The sequence below is a fragment of the Schistocerca gregaria genome, chromosome 10, assembly GCF_023897955.1.
Source record: "Schistocerca gregaria isolate iqSchGreg1 chromosome 10, iqSchGreg1.2, whole genome shotgun sequence".
Taxonomy (NCBI): Eukaryota; Metazoa; Arthropoda; class Insecta; order Orthoptera; family Acrididae; genus Schistocerca; species Schistocerca gregaria.
The window spans coordinates 80,611,380-80,622,007 of NC_064929.1; positions in this window are offsets into that span (position 1 = coordinate 80,611,380).

Here is a 10,628-nt window from a genome sequence, read left to right on the forward strand (position 1 = left end):
AAAGAACAGGAAACAATAGGAGTCTTTATTGACTTGTCAAAAGCTTTTGACATGGTGGACCATAAAATCCTGCTATCAAAGCTAGAAATATATGGTATTCGAGGTCTATCCAACAAGTGGATCAGTTCCTTCCTGACAAATCGTATGCAGGTAGTGTGCGTCAAGCACACAAATATTGAACTAAAAACTGTATCTAATCACTTATCTGACTATAATACAAATAAAATGTGGTGTACCCCAAGGATCCGTATTGGGAGCCCTTCTGTTTCTTCTGTACATAAATGATCTAAGCTTAAATATTGATGCACACAAAACAATCATATTTGCAGATGACACCACGATTCTACTAAAAGGAGGCGACGATGAACAGTTACAGCAGACAGTAAACACGGTCACGAAACAACTTAGTAACTGGGCACAGAGTAATCAGCTTGTAATAAACAGTAAGAAAACCATTGCTCTAAAATTCCACAATGTTCCTAACAAGGACATGTTTATCCCATCAGTCTCTATCAATGATGAGCCAGTTGGTAACAGTACTGAAACTAAATTCTTAGGACTTTGGCTGCAGAGTAACATCAGATGGAATAAGCATATTGAATATCTCAATGCTGAACTGAGCAAAACATGTTATCTTCTTTGTTCATTAAAATCATGCTGTAGTGAGAAAACAGTATTGAATGCATATCATGTGTACTTTCATTCTCGTCTTAGATATGGTGTCACCTTCTGGGGAAACTCTAAAACAGCTAATAGCACTTTTAAACTACAAAAAAGGGCCATTAGAATCTTGTTTGGGTGAAAGCCTAGAGACTCTTGTAAACCCCTGTTTAAGAAATCTGGTATTCCCCCATTACCATGTGTATACATTATGGAAACCCTTTTGTTCTTTAAATTAAATGTAATAGGCAAGGACCGAAGACTACAAAAAACTGTGATATACATGAGCACTTTACCAGACAAAACAGAAACTTATATATGACTCAAATCAGCACAGCACTGTGCCAAAAAGGTACTTTTCACATGGGAGTTAAGCTTTATAACAAACTTCCTGAAAACATAAAAGCTATCACTGAGGTCAAAACATTTGAAAAATCTCTAAAGTCATATTTACAGCATCACTGCTTTTACTCCATTGAAGAATATTTAAATTTATGAAATGTGTTATATAAATACTTACTTATGTGTAAAGTGTATTATTGTAAGCTTACATATGTATGCCTTGAAATTACTTTCAGCCTGTATATTTATAACTTGACTTGTCCAATGTCTTATGCATAAGCTGCTATGTAGACAACAGGACCAATAAAATACAATACAATACAACCTTCAATTATGCTGGAAAGCATCCCTGTCTCTCCAGTGCATGCAGTAAGCTGCAGCCACACAATTCCATATACAGCTCAGAGCGTCAGAAATAATATGCTGGGAAAAAAAAAAAAAAAAAAAAAAAAAAAAATCACACGCTACACCAATGTGGTACCTGTCCTATCCTCAACATGAGCATCTGTTTACTTACCACACCACAGCTTCTGTGTCCTGTCACTGTAGATCCAATTGTTGCTCCATGATAATCACAACAAAATGATCAGGAAATTCTTACATAATGTTTTTCAGCTTCAGTTGCCCTTTTGAGTTTTGGGAAAAAAATCAAGTTTTCTAAAACTTCTGCCATTGCCTGGAGCTGCCTGCTGGACCCCACCACCAATGTTCTTTATATTTAGCAGTTACATGTAAAATAATGCCACAGTATTAATCAAGACAGTTAGCTCCTAATAATGACTATGGCAGGACTGCTGGATGGCTAAGTGTCCTGACATTTGAAAATATATAAATTTGTGTTTCAGAATGTTTTCATAAAAGAAATTTTGCTTACTGGAAAACTATTTTCATGTTGTGTATAATCATACAAATACTACTACTTCAGTGTTGTGGATCTGATGACAGTAATACCCCAAGCAGCCTTCTGAATTTTATGGACAAAAATTCTGTAAGTGTTTCACATTTTGAGGTTGCTTCCCGATGCCACATCAAATTAACAAACAATGCCTGAGATGAAACAAGTTGAAAGTGACTGATATTCAGAGGGAGATGAATTAAAACAGCTGTGCATGTCAAACAGTATTTTATTCCATTCTAAATGATGGTACAACTACTTACAACTTAAACCACCACTGGATAACACAAGAAGCATCCACAAGGATGCCTGTTTCTGACAAAAATAGACAAAATATATCAATGTTTTGTTTCTATAGGAGATCGGTAACAAAATAATATGTAACATGGGGACACAAGTGTAAATCAATACATACATATTATAAAGACAGGCAGAACATTGCAAGCCATGATATGGAATAACTTTAAATAATTTGAGTAACTATACTGCAAATACAACATTATTAATGCCCAGAGTGTACTAACATTAAAAAAAAAAAACATAGCAAACACTAACAAATTGAATTCTTTACAAGTAGAGCTCTGACAACTGATTTACAAACAAATATTGGGCAATACTATATGCAAATGTGAGATAAAAATTGTTAAAGTAACTAGTACTGACAGAAGATATTAATGAAATGGTACAGTGATGTACTTAACATCTAAATGGCCACACCAGTCTATTAAATGGACAATTCACTTACGTAATTTAAATTTACTTAATAGCTCATCAAAAATTAATTTAAAATAATTCACTTTTCTCAGATGGTAAGGAAGGCACTGCTACATTTAACCAATTTACCATCTAATGACTGGACTATTATTATTGTTGTTGTTGTTGTCAGTGTCATCTTGGTGGCAGCTAACAGAAGAAATTCTTGCATCTTAGCAACTCTCATCCACTGCAGGCTGTTTTCATCACTGTACCAGTCCAACCGTTGCACAAGCCCCGTTGCCACATTAGTTCCACTGTTACATCCAGCAACATTGTAGAAACGAAAGAAATGACTTTTCTGGTGATCACAGGCTATCAGCAGTGCAGATCCACAATGGCTCTGGAAGTTGTGAAGTGATGCTTAGGGCTATCACATTTATCCATCTGGTTCCCACGGCAACCACTGATCAGCCATCTGAGGCTAGCTCAGTGGTCTCCAGCACTGCAGGGGAAGGTCTTGTAATGATTACATTCTAAAGTTTTTCACACTAGCTCTACCACATCTTTTGGTGACAAGGTCCTCACATAAGTGTCTCCTCTATGGCGTATTCCAGGCCTCGAGTGTCACATCGTCTCCCAAAAGTACAAGGCTTGGTGACATACCTTCCGTCGGCTCACTTCAGTTCTGACGATAATAGTTCCTGCTGAAATTCTGTAACAGTCCCGTATTACTGCTGCATACACTCACAGACCCTCGTCATACGCATTACTTTCATTAGGACCAGTACTAATGCAAATAGATTGCATGCCACAGTACTGGAGATGGAATCTTGGTGGTGGAGATCATTGCTCAAACTGGTTGTTGTGATTACACTTGTTGACAAGACAAATAAATGAAATAGTACTCGGTTTCACTGTCCATTCTTCTGGCTTCATTCCTCATAGATACATCTTCTGGTAATAAGGGGGAATTGCAAGGATGTTAACTGCACATCATCATCATCATCATCGTCATCATCATCAACGAGAGCATTGAGGTATGGTTCCAAGAATTAGCTTATATGAAAACAACAATCATGAGACAACAAGACAACTGCATGAAAATGTCAGTTTCCACATTGAAATTGCATGAACACACACAGTATTTCCAAATTAACTTTCACTATGCATATATAGAACATCTATAAGAGAACTAATAACCATAAAGTGTTCCAATCAAAGTTAATTTTTTCTAACTGAAATTTTAAAAGAGACAAACAGAAAGAATCCACTGACGTACTATAATGATGTATATAAAAGCTAGACGTATGAGGTAATCCTTGCAGTACTAATGTGTGTAAGGATCATACTGGATTTCAATATATATACTGACAGTTGTAACTACTAGTTTTATCTTTATCACTAAAGAGTGTGCATCCACGCACGCACGCAGCACACACACACACACACACACACACACACACACACTTATATATTTTCAACAGTCATATTTATGACTCCATACAAGAAAGAGTAAATAACTTTATAACTAACAGATTGCATCAAACTTGAAACAAATACAAAGTTCCATAGCTTCAACTATAGCAGTAGGAAATGGACCCCTGAACTCAACATACGTTAATAAGGAGAGCAATATTTCTGGATGAGATTACAATAAAGTGTATGATTGAATCAACAGAACACAAGGCTATGGTAATTCCAAAAACGCCAAATGCCGTCTGGTGTAAAATGAACATGATTACGGTTACACAACAATGAAAAATTACACATTTACAATGACAAATAATGTCATTTCACTGTAACACCGATTAAAATTCTTATGACATTCAGTACTAATACTACTGTTAACTTCCTCATAGAGATCATTTGACACTAAAATTGTATTTTTATGGTTTGATTCATTCGATGCATATAAAGTTCACTCGAACTTAGTTTCCTGGCAAATGACAAACATTCACATACAAAACATACTCACAGGTTATGATATAACAAGAATAAACTACATATGTAACCACAAGATTTTACAGATTATGGAATAATCTATTACCAGCAGTGCAGCTGTAGATTTAGATAAGGATATCTATTATGTATAGAATATAACTCACCACAGGTTATTTTAAGGTAAAGGTAAATAATTAATTTTTGATACTTTACAAGTACATGTAAGAAACTTCAGTGAATCATTTCACTTGACATTTGAGCAGTGTACAATTTCTTTAAATTATAAAGTTTGAAAGCATCCCTGAAACTGCTGTAGGTCATAAGCTTATTGTACAATGAAAATGTTCATGATCACAAGTTCATTTATTACTGAGAAGTCTAAATAAATCTACACACAGTGTAGACTTCATATCATCTCTTGCAAGACATTCATTTTACATTACTGTTTGAACAGCAGCATACTAATCTCTAGCGGCTACCTCTCCCAAATAATTACCTCACAAACCACATAGTGTTAGCAGTTACATAATATTACATCAAATCTCAATTTTACTGGCTTAGACAGAACATACAGCAGTTATCTCAAACAATATTCATGATCATGGAACATATCAACTAAGCAAAACTTACATTTACAGATACACACAGAGAGAGAGAGAATGCAGGACAGCTCTTTCTACCGGAGAATAAAATTTTACAATAAATTTTCCTAACATTAAAAAGGTTGTTAAAATCCTTTTTTTTACTAAGAAAAAAAGTGTATCTCTTAAGTAATCTGTGCTACAAAGTCAAGCATTATTTATGTAGCATGGAGCAGAGAATGGTGAAAGACATCATTTAATTAGAAACAACGGTCATCTTCCTGTGAAATCCTGTGCCCAGGACCTGTGATGGATTCTATTTTCCTGATCTCAACATTGTGGTGAGGTGAAGACTTACCTTTTTCAGAGACTTAGCTTTTTCAGATGGATTAACGAGATGACACAAAAAATTTACCAGAATGGTAAAGTATCGTCAAGGTACTGGAGATAGCTGGAAGTGAGTGACTACATTACAAACATTTACTTATCCAGTGACTACTTACGCCATAAAAATTGTGTAACTTATTTTACCTTAATTGAGAACTTGTTTAATGTGTACCAAAAATACTGTACGCAATGTATCAAAATTAACACAACATAATATAAAACTGTACGAGATGTTATAGCTGTAGGCATGGATAAGTTAATTTCTTAAATAAATGTTCATCTTTCAATTAAGACAACACATCTGATATTTCATAAACAATGTATGGAGGAATAAACTAACTAAGATTTTCTGCACATTACTGCAAAGACAACAATGTCAGGACAAAATTCAAATAAAACTGCTGTTGCCACTAACATGGATCAAAAGAACACACCATTTTAAACATTAAAGGTAATTTACAAATATAAAATATAACTAACATATGCAAGAAGATGTACTGGCATGAAGTGATGGTGTGAATGGAGATACATTGTGAATGAAAGTCTTGAGTTAGATAACAAACAGTTCCAGTAGATGTTCCTTGGGCTTTTCACACAAATTAAACACAATTGGTCCTATTAGTAAGAACTGTGAACAACAGAGTTTTTGAAATAGCATAAGAGAACAATTGACAGGAATGGGGGAAAGAAATACAGTAGAAGAAGAATGGGTAGCTTTGAGGGATGAAACAGTGAAGGCAGGAGAGGATCAAATAGGTAAAAAGACAAGGGATAGTAGAAACCCTTGGGTAACAGAATAAATATTGAATTTAATAGATGAAAGGAGGAAATATAAAAATGCAGTAAATGAAGCAGGCAAAAAGGAATACAAACGTCTCAAAAATGAGATCGACAGGAAGTGCAAAATAACTAAGCAGTGATGGCTAGAGGATGTAGAGGCTTATCTCACTAGGGGGTAAGATAGATACTGCCTACAGGAGAAAGTAGAACCACTTACATGAATATCAACAGCTTTGATGGAAACCCAGTTCTATGCAAAGAAGGGAAGGCAGAAAGGTGGAAGGAGTATATAGAGGATCTGTACAAGGACGATGTACTTGAGGACAATATTATGGAAATGGAAGAGGATGTAGATGAAGATGAAATGGGAGATATGATACTGCGTGAAGAGTTTGACAGAGCACTGAAAGACCTGAGTAGAAGCAAGGCCCCGGGAGTAGACAACATTCCATTAGAACTACTGACAGCCTTGGGAAAGCCAGTTCTGACAAAACTCTACCATCTGGTGAGCAAGATGTATGAGACAGGCGAAATACCCTCAGACTTCAAGAATAATATAATAATTCCAATCCCAAAGAAAGCAGGTGTGGGCAGATGTGAGAATTACCGAACTATCAGTTTAATAAGCCACAGCTGCAAAATACTAACGCAAATTCTTTACAGACAAATGGAAAAACTGATAGAAGCCGACCTCGAGGGAGACCAGTTTGGATTCCGTAGAAATGTTTGAACACGTGAGGCAATACTGACCCTACGACTTATCTTAGAAGGAAGATTAAGGAAAGGCTAACCTACGTTTCTAGCATTTGTAGACTTATAAAAAGCTTTTGACAATGTTGACTGGAATACTCTCTTTCAAATTCCAAAGGTGGCACGGGTAAAATACAGGGAGCGAAAGGCTATTTACAATTTGTACAGAAAGCAGATGCTGGTTATAGGAGTTGAGGGACATGAAAGGGAAGCAGTGGTTGAGAAGGGAGTGAGACAGGGTTGTAGCCTCTCTCTGATGTTATTCAATCTGTATATTGAGCAAGCAGTAAAGGAAACAAAAGAAAAGTTTGGAGAAGGTATTAAACTCCATGGAGAAGAAATAAAAACTTTGAGGTTTGCCAATGACATTGTAATTCTGTCCGAGACAGCAAAGGACTTGGAAGAGCAGTTGAACGGAATGGAGATTGTGTTGAAAGGAGGATATAAGATGAACATCAACAAAAACAAAACGAGAATAATGGAATGTAGTCGAATTAAGTCGGGTGATGCTGAGGGACTTAGATTAGGAAATGAGACACTTAAAATAGTAAAGGAGTTTTGCTATTTGGGGAGCAAAATAACTGATGATGGTCGAAGTAGAGAGGATATAAAATGTAGACTGGCAATGGCAAGGAAAGAGTTTCTGAAGAAGAGAAATTTTTTAACATCGAGTACGTGTCAAGAAGTCTCTCTGAAAGTATTTGTATGGAGTGCAGCCATGTATGGAAGTGAAATATGGATGATAAATAGTTTAGATAAGAAGAGACTAAAGCTTTCAAAATGTGGTGTTACAGAAGAATGCTGAAGATTAGATGGGTAGATCACATAACCAATGAGGAGGTAGTGAATAGGATTGGGGAGAAGAGGAGTTTGTGGCACAACTTGACTAGAAGAAGGGATCGGTTGGTAGGAGATGTTCTGAGACATCGAGGGATCACCAATTTAGTATTGGAGGGCAGTGTGGAGGGTAAAAATCCAAGAGGGAGACCAAGAGATGTACACACTAAGTAGATTGAGAAGGATGTAGGCTGCAGTAGGTACTGGGAGATGAAGAAGCTTGCACAGGATAGAGTAGCATCGAGAGCTGCATCAAACCAGTCTCAGGACTGAAGACCACAACAACAACGATTAACAAGCTACAACAGAAGCTAAGCTTTCACATGTAATATTTATCTTTTTTGCGTGTGTTGTGCTTTAAAGTACATCACACAAATGTGCCAGTAAATTTAGAATTATGACATAAATGTCTGGGCTCAAAAGTCTTGTAAGTGGCTGTTCCTCAAAGTGGTCAGTTTTAAAAGCTCTGTGATTTAGAAATTCACCCCACTTTCTCACACGTAATATAATTCATCTTGCGTAAAAAGAAATTTAGCTTGAAGGTAACACTTTTGGGACCACCGTTCGCAATACTATCCGAAGACTGTTAGAAATAGGTTCGATTTACCAGTTGCCAGAGAGGGCCAGTAAACAGGCACTATTGCGTGTGTGCAGCTGCAGTGGTGTAGGAAGCCCGCATGTTCATATGTATAAAGCACTAAGAGAGCTTACATTACCAAAAAAAATGGGACTTAACATCTGAGGTCATCAGTCCCCTAGAACTTTCAACTACCTATACCTAACTAATCTAAGAACATCACACACATCCATGCCCGAGGTAGGATTCGAACCTGTGACCGTAGCAGCAGCGCGGTACTGGAATGAAACACCTAGAACCGCTTGCCCATAGCAGCCGGCTGCTAGCATTGGAATATTGTAAACCATACTAAAATGTATAATTCTGCTTTAAGTGCACAATAGTTTTTTTCCAGACTCACAATGAAGTAGGTTCCATCTGATATTAAGCTTTTCAGTGTAGTTTTTGGGATATTAATTTTCTTGGAGTACCAGCACTCTACGATTTCAGTTTTGGTTCTTTATTCTGGCATAATGCCATACATGGCAGAAGATAATAATGTGCACTTGAAATTAAGTGAACAGTTGGAACTAGCCAATACTGTGGAATGAAACACTTCGTTTCAAACAAAATGATTGCCTCGGCAGAAAGATTAATGAAGACAAATTTCCTTAGCAAACTTGCAAAAGTAACTTCTTCATTCTCCAAGGCGATAAATGCTTGACTGGAAATAAAATCAAATCACAAAACTGAAACTAATAATATGTTTCTGTCCTCTGTAATTATGTAAATGTATTTTAATTCACTTGATAGCTCCGGGCCACAGAAATCCGTTTTGTTTTCATTTGACATGGGAGCTGTAAATGAAGAAGAAACAGCGAAATCACTTAAAGCAAACACGCGTCACGTGGAGACCACTCACCACTACAACTCTGACAACTTGTGCAAGCGCAAGTGCGAATCTGGCAGCTGGTAGCATCTGGCTGCTTGCTCCTTAACAGCCACACTTCAAATAGAGGGAAGCGGGAGAGAGAGAGGGTACTGCTCATACGCGAGCATCAGTCCGCAGGCAACTGGCTACACAAACCTGATGTGAAAAGTTGTGACGTCATGCTCATAGCAAGTAGTTTATTGTTACGAAAAATTACATAGTCTTTGCCCTATGGCCTTTGACATACTTTTGCTATTTGAAGACACTTGTGTTGCACGGTGTTTTGTTGTTGTATATTGCGCATTTCCTTTGCCACTCAAGTTTTATTTTTTTCCCCTCTCGTTTATATTTTATAGCTGCAAAGACATTCTCCAGTAACAGTATACATTTTTTGCTAGAGAATCAATTCTTACCAGTCAAATTTACAAAAATTTAACTGAAAGCCCAAAACAATGAAAAATTCCCAGAATTCCAAAAAATTCTCCAGTTTTCCCCGGTGTGAAAAAATTCCTGGGTTTTCCCCGGATATCTCGGGTCGTATACACCCTGTGCAAGGATTATAGGTGTGATGTTCTGTGCCTACTGGAAACACACAGAGGACCAGACAAACTCCACAAGGCCAAGAATACCTGGCATGCAGCTAATCAAGAGAGATTCTCCAGAACCAATACAGAAGAGCAATTTTCGTCAAAAACGATCTCAAAATCACAGAAGGTAGAACTAATCATCAGACTAGCGTAGAAAGAGTCTCTGCAAGTCTGGGTAACAAACATCCACTCTCTATGTAAGTTACCCAACATACCCTATCAGTTCAGTGCACCCTGAGGAAGAACTGTGTGTGGACATGTGCCATGCTGGACATCTGCCACGATTTTACCTGCTCTGAAGGGTCGGGTCCCTTGTCTCCCTCTCCCTCTCCTCCTCCTCCTCCTCCTCCTCCTCCTCCTCCTCCTCCTCATCCACCACCCGACCCCTGGAATTTCCATAGACTGTGTCCAGGCATAGAACCTGCATATTACAATGGTTACACGTACCTTAAACAGAGAGAATCTAAAGAAGGTGGTGTTACACGGATGTGCTTACGCCGAAAAGCGGATCGTTGAAAGGGAAAGCTGCTTTCGAAGAACGGAGAAGTGTTGAACACATTAGAACACCTCTGTGGACCACCTGTTGATGCCGCTCTGGAAGTGAGAAATCAAGTGGAAATGGCGAAGAGGAGATCTCGACAAGAAACTACACGGTTATCTGTGATGTACACATATGAAATGGGAA